The sequence below is a fragment of the Mirounga angustirostris genome, unplaced genomic scaffold (assembly GCF_029215605.1).
Source record: "Mirounga angustirostris isolate CCGP_5_RB_7025 unplaced genomic scaffold, mMirAng1.0.hap1 SCAF_12, whole genome shotgun sequence".
In the NCBI taxonomy this organism is placed as follows: Eukaryota; Metazoa; Chordata; class Mammalia; order Carnivora; family Phocidae; genus Mirounga; species Mirounga angustirostris.
This window is the reverse complement of record NW_026991720.1, coordinates 101,497,642-101,506,200: the sequence shown is the minus strand read 5'-3', so window position 1 is coordinate 101,506,200 and position 8,559 is coordinate 101,497,642.

Here is an 8,559-nt window from a genome sequence, read left to right as displayed (position 1 = left end):
CAGACATTTATTTCTCACAGTTCTGGAGGCTAGATGTTTAAAGTCAAGGTGCTAGTGGATTTAATTCTTGGTGAGGACTGGCTTCCTGACTTTGTGAACAGCTGCCTTCTTACTGTGCCCTCCCACAGAGGAAAGAGAGAGCTGTTCTTCCTTGTTCTCTTAAGGGCGCTAATCCCATCATGAGGACCACACCCGTGTCCTCCTGGAAACCGTTATTACTTCCCAAAGGCTCCACCTCCAAATATCATCACAGCAAGGAGGGGAGGGTTTCAACATATGAATGTGGGGAGACATGAACATTCAGAGCATAACAAAGTGTGTCGTTTGGAAATCTTACATTCTTTCCTGAGCACGTAAGCATGGTTTTTACATGGTGTTGCTATCTGGTTTGTTGTTGTGGTTGACTGAAGTAGTCGTACTCCATCTTTGGATATCTAATCTGGTGAGTTCATTTTCCAGGGAGACATCAGCTACTCTAGTCATGTGTATTGAGGACATGGTCTGCATGAGTCCCAAGAGTTTAAGGGGAGGGCAGAGCTCTCAGAGCAACAGCACCCAACACCTCTTTTCAGATACTCCAGGAGCGCCTGCAGTTAGGGTTTCACCTTTAAACCCATAGTGAGTGGTTTCCAAGGACATCAGCATCGGCAGCACCTGGGAACTTGTTAGACATGCAAATTACTGGCCTCACCCTAGACCTGCAGTAGCAGAAATTCTGGAGTGGGCACCAGCAATCTGGTTCAGCAAACCTTCTAGGTGTTGTGGATACATGCTCAAATCGGAGAAACACTCCCAAGGAGTGTATCGGTACTAGAGGGGGAGTCTTGGAGGTATAATGTTCTAGCTTTGGAGGTTCAGAATCAGAGGAGTAGGGAGCTGAATGCCTAAAAGTGGCTGGTCATCCCAGCTATCCATCCGCTTCCTTCAACATCTCACACCAATCAGCCTTTTCTCTGCCCTGATATCCCCCAACAGGTACTGGCATCAGTGGTCTGGACCCTTGCTGAAGAGCTATAAAGTAAAGAAAAGAAGCAGAAATTTCCTTGTGGGCAAAAGGCAAAAGGAAAAGTCAAAAGTCTTCCTGCCAGCTTGTCATCCTGCTGCAATTCCTGGCCCTTCTCTTCACCAGCTACAACTACCTGTCTTCCCCTTACACACGAGCTCAAGACAGCCCTCAGACTCCTGAAGGGATTTGTATGTTTTTGTTCATTTTTGTTAATTCTGCCTTAATTCTTTTAATTTTATCAGGTTTAATTTGAAGGTAGCGAGCCAAAACTGCATTCATATGCCATTTTGTCACCTAGTGTGGGAATTCCAATTCTGTAAGTCTCTCAACCTAATTTTCTAGAATAATCCTACTGTGGCATTCTAAACAGACCTGCCACTTGTATGCTTCTTTATAAATGTTATTGTTTAGAGCACTTTTAGGTTCACAGAAAAATCGATTAGAAGATATAGATATTTTTCTTAAACCTCTTGTCCCCATGCATGCACAACCTCTCCCATTATAAACATCTCCCATCGGTGGTACATTTGTTACAGTCCATGAAACTACATTGACACGTTGTCATCACCCAAAGTCTGTAGTCTTCATTGGGGTTCACTCTTGGTGTTGTATATTTTATGGGTTTGACAAATGTGTAATAACATGTATCCACCATTATAGTATCATACAGAGTAGCTTCACTGCCCTAAAATCCTCTGTACTCTGCCTATTCATGCCTCCCTTCCCCCAACACTTGGCAAGCTGATCGTTTTAATGTCTCCATATTTTTACATTTTCTAGAATGTCGTGTTGTTGGAAGCATACAGTATGTAGTCTTTTCAGATTGGCTTCTTTCATGACTTAAGTTTCCTCCATGTGTTTTCATGGCTTGACAGCTCCTTTCTTTTTATTTATTTTTTATTTTTTTATTTTTTTTAAGATTTTATTTATTTATTTGACAGAGAGAGACACAGTGAGAGAGGGAACACAAGCAGGGGGAGTGGGAGAGGGAGAAGCAGGCTTCCCACTGAGCAGGGAGCCCGATGCGGGGCTCGATCCCAGGACCCCGGGACCATGACCCGAGCCGAAGGCAGACACTTAATGACTGAGCCACCCAGGCACCCCAGCTCCTTTCTTTTTAGTGCTGAATAATATTTCATGGTCTGGATGGACCACACCTTATTTCAACACTCATCTACTAAAAGACATTTTGGTTGCTTCCAAATTTTGGCAAGTATGACTAAAGCTGCCACACATACCCATGTGCAGGTTTTTGTGTGGACCTAAGTTTCCAAATTATTTGGGTAAATTCCAAGGATTATGATTGTTGTATCATATGGTAAGAGTATGTTTAGTTTTGTAAGAAACTTCCAAACTGTTTTCCAAAGTGGCTGCACCATTTTGTATTCCCACCATCAGCAAATGAGCGTTCCTGTTTCTCCACATCTTTACCAGCATTGGGTGTTGTCAGTGTTTTGGATTTTGGCCATTCAAATATAGGTGTGGAGGGGTATCTCATTGTTGTCTTAATTTGCATTTCCTTAATGACATGTGATATTCAGTTATCTTTTCATGTCACTTCTGTCCTTATTCTACTGGCACTGAGGTTTCTTATAGCAAACACTGTCAGCATGTTTCTGCATGAAATTATTGCATTGCTCCTTTGTTAGTTTTTAATTTGGGATCAACTTTCTCCAAAACTAAAATTGCCTCCCCATTTTATAAAACTAAAACAAAATGAGCTCAAGTATTTGACTTGCCATTAGTAATACAGCTAGTCACCATTCTTCTAGCCCAAGAATTGATATTGTTCAGCACATTATCATTTTTAGAATCATCCTGAATCCATTTTAAAAGTTAGAAACTATGTTTTTATTTCTTCTCCTCAACAAATAAGTTAATGGTGCAGCATGTAACCCCTTCCAATTCCTTAAGTATCAGAAAATACAAACCATCCGATCTAATTGCACTGAATAAAATCAATGTGCACTTTCAAAAGTACTTTTTAGTCACTTTCTTTCCAATTCTAGCACATCCTTCATCTTCCCAACATAGAAACCTTTAGTTTTAGCTTACAGGTTTTTTTTTTTTTTAAGAAAACAAATAAAACCTATGAAAAGTTCCCAAATTCTTAATTTTATACTAAATTTCTATTTTCACAAATGGATGAAAAGCATGCATTTTTTAAAACAGCAACAACAAAATAGAAACAGACATTTAATATGAAATTGTTTGGGGGAAAGAAAATAAATTTAAAAATTAATTATGGATTATAAAGCATTCCTCTTATGGATAAATTTGAATATTTCAAAATGCAATGAAAATGACATTAAGATATGACACCAAAGCACAACCAACAAAAGAAATAGGTAAGTTGTATTTCATCAAAATTCAAAATTTGGGGCATCAAGAATACTACACAGAGAGTGAAAAGACAACCACAGAATGGACCAAAATACTTGCAAATCATGTATCTGAAAAAATTCTGGATACTGGAATATAAAAAGTCTAGTATATACTCAGAATATATAAAGTATCCAGAATATATAAAGAACACTTACAACTCAACAACAAAAAGACATACAACCCAATTTAAAAAATGAGTAAATGACTTGAATAGACCTTTCTCCAAAGAAGACTTCCAAATGGCGAAAAACGTATGAAAAGATGCTCAAAATTATTAGTCATCAGGGAAATGCAAATTAAAACCACAATGAGATATCATCGTACAACCCCTAGAATAGTTGTAAGCCAAAAAATGCCAGATAATGAGTATTGGTGAGAATGTGGAGAAATTGGAACACTCATACATTGCTGGTGGGAATTTAAAATGGTGCAGCTGCTATGCAAAATGGGTTAGCAGTTCCTCAGTAGATTAAACAAAGAATTACCATATAATTTAGCAATTCCACACTGAGAAATCTACCCAAAAGAATTCAAAGCAGGTGTTCAAATGGAAACTTGTACACAAACATAGAGCTACCATAGCTCTGTTCACATGAGCCAAAAGGTAGATATGACCCAAATGTTCATCAATAGACGAATGGGTAAACAAAATATCCATTCGGTAGAATATCGTTCAGCTATAAAAAAAACAACAACAATGAAATACTGATACATACTATAACATGGATGACGTTATGCTCAGAAACATTGTGCTAAGTGAAAGATACCAGGCACACAATGTCTGATTCCCTTTATAAGGAATATCCAGAATAGGCAAATCATTAGAGATAGAAAGCAGATTAGTGATTGTCACTAAGTAGTGGGCTGGGGGAAGGAGCAAATGGGAGCCACAGCTTAATGGGTGTGGGGTTCCATTGGGATGATGAAAATGTTCTGGAAGTAGATGGCGGTGATGGTTGCTCAACAAGGTGAACGTCCTTAATGCCACTGAATTGTACCCTTCAAGTTAGTTACATGGTAAATTTTAGGTTTTGTGTACTTTACGACAATAAAAAGGACAAATGCTTCAAAAGCATTATTTAAATTTGCTTCACAGATCAATTATATTTCAGAAACTAGAGCTTCCATTGTTTGAAAATAGAATCAATCTGTGTTTTAAGCTTCTTTACGGGAACAGGGAGTTGCGATGTTCCTCATCTTCAGTCTCATGATACGGAAAAACATTTTGTTTGTTATAGTGGTTGGAGAGTACATCTACTTTGTTTTTCAGTTAATTTGGTCTCCACATATGTGTGGTAAATCTTGGGGCTTGAGACGTGTCATAGATTCTTCATAAATGCTTTGGAGACATATTCATGGGCCTTGCTAAACTCTATAGCTCTGGGTTTTATTTACCAGTGTGCAATAAACCCAGTCTTTCACTTTTCCAATAAAGTTAAAAATTAAGCTTTCAAAATATCTGCATCCAACACTTTTAGATTCATTGCTCTCTTAGATTTAAATGAATTTTCAAAATAGTCTTTCCTTATTATATATTTCTTGCCCCTTCCAAAGACCTGCAAAATGCTTAAAACTATCCTGCAGCTTGAATTGTGACTCAAATGGGCATAGCTGATAACTTTTCATCTCAGAAAATAAACATACATCACCAACTTTTACAGCGCCCAAATACTCATTTTTGTGACTATGCCAAATATTGTTTTATCTTGTGATGAACATTTAGTTTGTTTTTAATATTTGTTTCTAAAAACTCAATTCTAATGAACAACCATACACCACACACACGCACAAACCTAGTCCTTGAGCATGTATTCCTTGAAGTTACATGGGAAAAGTTGACTTTGATTTATATCAACATGTAAGGCTTAACAGTTCTCAGAACTGCCCTGTGAATGCCGCCGATGGGTCCCAAGTTCTCTACCCGCTTCATGACAGTCCCTCAGGTGTAATAAATAAAAAGTTATATTTCACATTTTATTTTAATTTTCAGTTTGTAACCATTACTGAAGTTGAATACTTTCCTCACATTCAGTGGCCTCTTGTATTTCTTTTGTAAATTGTATAGTGGGGTCCGTTGTGCATTGCCCATTACTGAGTTATTTCTTTTTAAGTTTTTATAAATTTGTAAAGCTCTTTGTATATGAGCAAATGCAATCCTTCTTTCATGGTCATTGCAAATATTATCTCAAAATATCATTGATATTTAAATGACGGTCTTCGTTTTCTTTCTTCCTCAAAAAACACAATCACAGACATTTTCGAATATATATAAAAGCAGAAATAATCATATGACAAATCCCACATAGAGCCACCACCCGGAGCCTATAATTATCAAAGATATTGCCAACCTGCTTCCATCTCTCAATGGTTCTTTTTATTTATATCATTGTTTTTGTTGTTGTTTTGCTGGAGTATTTTATCTTTTATTTTTTAAAGATTTATTTATTTATTTTGAGAGAGAAAGAGAGAGAGAGAGAGAGTGGGGGAGGGGCAAACGGGGAGAGGGAGAGAGAGAATCCACAAGCAGAGTCCATGCTGAGCATGGAGCTCAGTGTGGAACTTGATCTCATGACCCTGAAATCATGACCCTGACCTGAGACCAAGGGTTGGATGCTCAATCAACTGAGCCACCCAGGTACCCCTTGCTGGAATATATTAAAGCAAAGCTCATTTTACCCATAAATACATCTGGATGCATCTCTATTACTGAGAACATTTTGACACAGAACTACATGCTATTTTCCTGACATAACCACCTTTAATGCTAAGAAAATGTCACCTACCATGTAAAACTCCTTTGGATAATATATATCCATTTCAAAATAGACCCCCCCCCCCCAGGTCATTTTAGTTAGGCCTTTTTGCCTATTTAACCAGAGATAATTTCATCTATTTACTTTGCATAGCTGCCTAACCACATTTCTATAATTCTTATCAGATTCTCTTTTCCTACAGAAGATCTTTGCCTCACTCAGCTGTTCCCTATGCACGTCTCACATTCTCCTTTCTGAGCATCTGATGGTTGTAGGCCTTTGAACCTAAAGGTGGCTGTGATTCTTATTTTTCACTGTTTCTCCTGAGGAGCAGCTCAATATTTCCAATGTAAGTGACAGTGTGAGCTGAAACCCCAAGGTCTTCCTGTTAATTTTCCATGTTGTAGGCATTTACATAGGCATTTGGGGAAGTCATGGGTTTTTCCCCAAAGCATTTCCCACTTACCACAACCATCTAACTCACAGCAGAGTTCAGGATTTCCCCCAGATCAATACACTTATTTTAGTCTATATTAACTCATCTTCCCTAATTCTCCCTTGATTATGCAGAGAGTAGCCTTTCCCAAGAGCACTGGTCTTCACCAGGCACCCATCTTCTTTTACTCAGAAGGCCTTTCCAAGGACAATCCTGCCACTGGCAAGAAACAGGAGACTTCTCTGTGAGGGTACCACACAGATCAGTCTTCATCTCCAGTACACATCTGTTTTATTCTTGCTTCAGGTTAGGTGAATCCCCACCTTCTTCATCCCATTCACAAAGTCCTGAAGTCATACCATCCAGGTTGGCCAAAGGGGGTTAGTCACCACGGGTTAGGAGGTGATAGAGTTAGTGGTTGTGTTTGTGGGTGTTTGAGCCTGTAATAAGTGTGACCGCCATCAGCAGAGCTGGCCCTCAGTGCTTGGGGACTTCTGGGATGGCATGGCACCGAAAGATAGAGGTAGGGTCAACTTAGAGACAATGGGCAGTAGCCAGCAAAGCTTTTCCCCAAGGCTGTTTCCAGCTCCCTGCCAGCCCACAGAAACACACGGCCAAAGCCAAAGGCAAGTCATGGGATAGCACTTAGGAGAGGTCATAGAGATGATCTCAGCAACCATTCTCATCTCATAAATAAAGACACCGAAGCTTAGGAGGGTTGTCTGATCAATTTGCCCAAGCTTAAAGAGAGATGCATGACCCAATCCAGGTCTCCCGACTCATACTAGTGACATCTTTCATCTATCCAGCCAAACCAAGCCAATCTGTCTGTGGCTAGTGACACTCTGCATCTAACCAACCTCTACCAAAGCTCAGAAGGCCAGTGATGTCTCTCTGAAGCACCTCGTGCTAGGGCAGCTGCAAAAATCACCCCCCTCGGAGTTGACTGCCATTATTAAATTAATTCCAAAGGACTTGGGATATAACCTGCTCAATGTGAGGTCTCATCAATTGCAATTCTAGAATTTCTCATCATGAACACCAGGAAGATGGAATTAGATGTGGTCTTGTTGGGTGAGCTAAAGTCTACGGAAACAAAAGAGAACAGTGTGCATATAAGTAAGATGAAAAACAGACTTCAAAAGATAATAGATCGCCAATGCTGCTGTCCTCAGGAGGTCCCAATCCAAAGCTTCTATCCCATCCTACCCTTGACCTGCGTTGGTCCTCAGTTCCTAAAGGATGTGGTCTTTTGTCTGTGAAAAGGCAACAGGATTGGGTCTTTAAGAGAAGAAATAAATAGTAAGTAGTTCCCCAGGTTTTCTGCAGCTATGTCTCATATTTGACAATCTTACACTCACCGATTTGACAGTCTGCTTTCACTAATCCATATGCATATAAGGTGTATATTACCCCCACGTCTACGAGATTCTCACTTAGCCAACGACATCTGTCTTTGAACTGTCATGAAATGCTAGAATGATTCTTTTTCTTTTGTGGTGTCAATTCCTCTCTCTGTCATTATTAACCTTGTTAAATACCCTCTTCCCTCCCCTTATGAAAGGCATGAACTGAGTGCTAAGTTTGAAACATACCCCCTTAACACATCCAGATGGGGAGAAAAAAAAGCATATCTAGCTATCTACTTAATCAAACATCTACTTTTACTCCATCAACGGGGAGTAGGCCCTTTTGTACATTTAACAAATTCAAGCAATTTAGCAACTGGGTTAAAGTCTATGTAAAGGTACTTCAACAACATGGGGAATACAGACACTGGTCTTCTGTCTCAGAATTGGTTAATGGAAGACGTGAAATCTCAAAACGCGCACAACAGTGGGTTCTTACAGAGCTGCCTAATGCACTGCTGGGAAAACCTTGAAACGTTTTCCATCACGGGGGGGAGGTGGGTTGACAGTTTTTGCCTTTGCTGTCAGTTCCACTGTGGGAGGCTCCTAAATTTATTATACCTAGGAAAT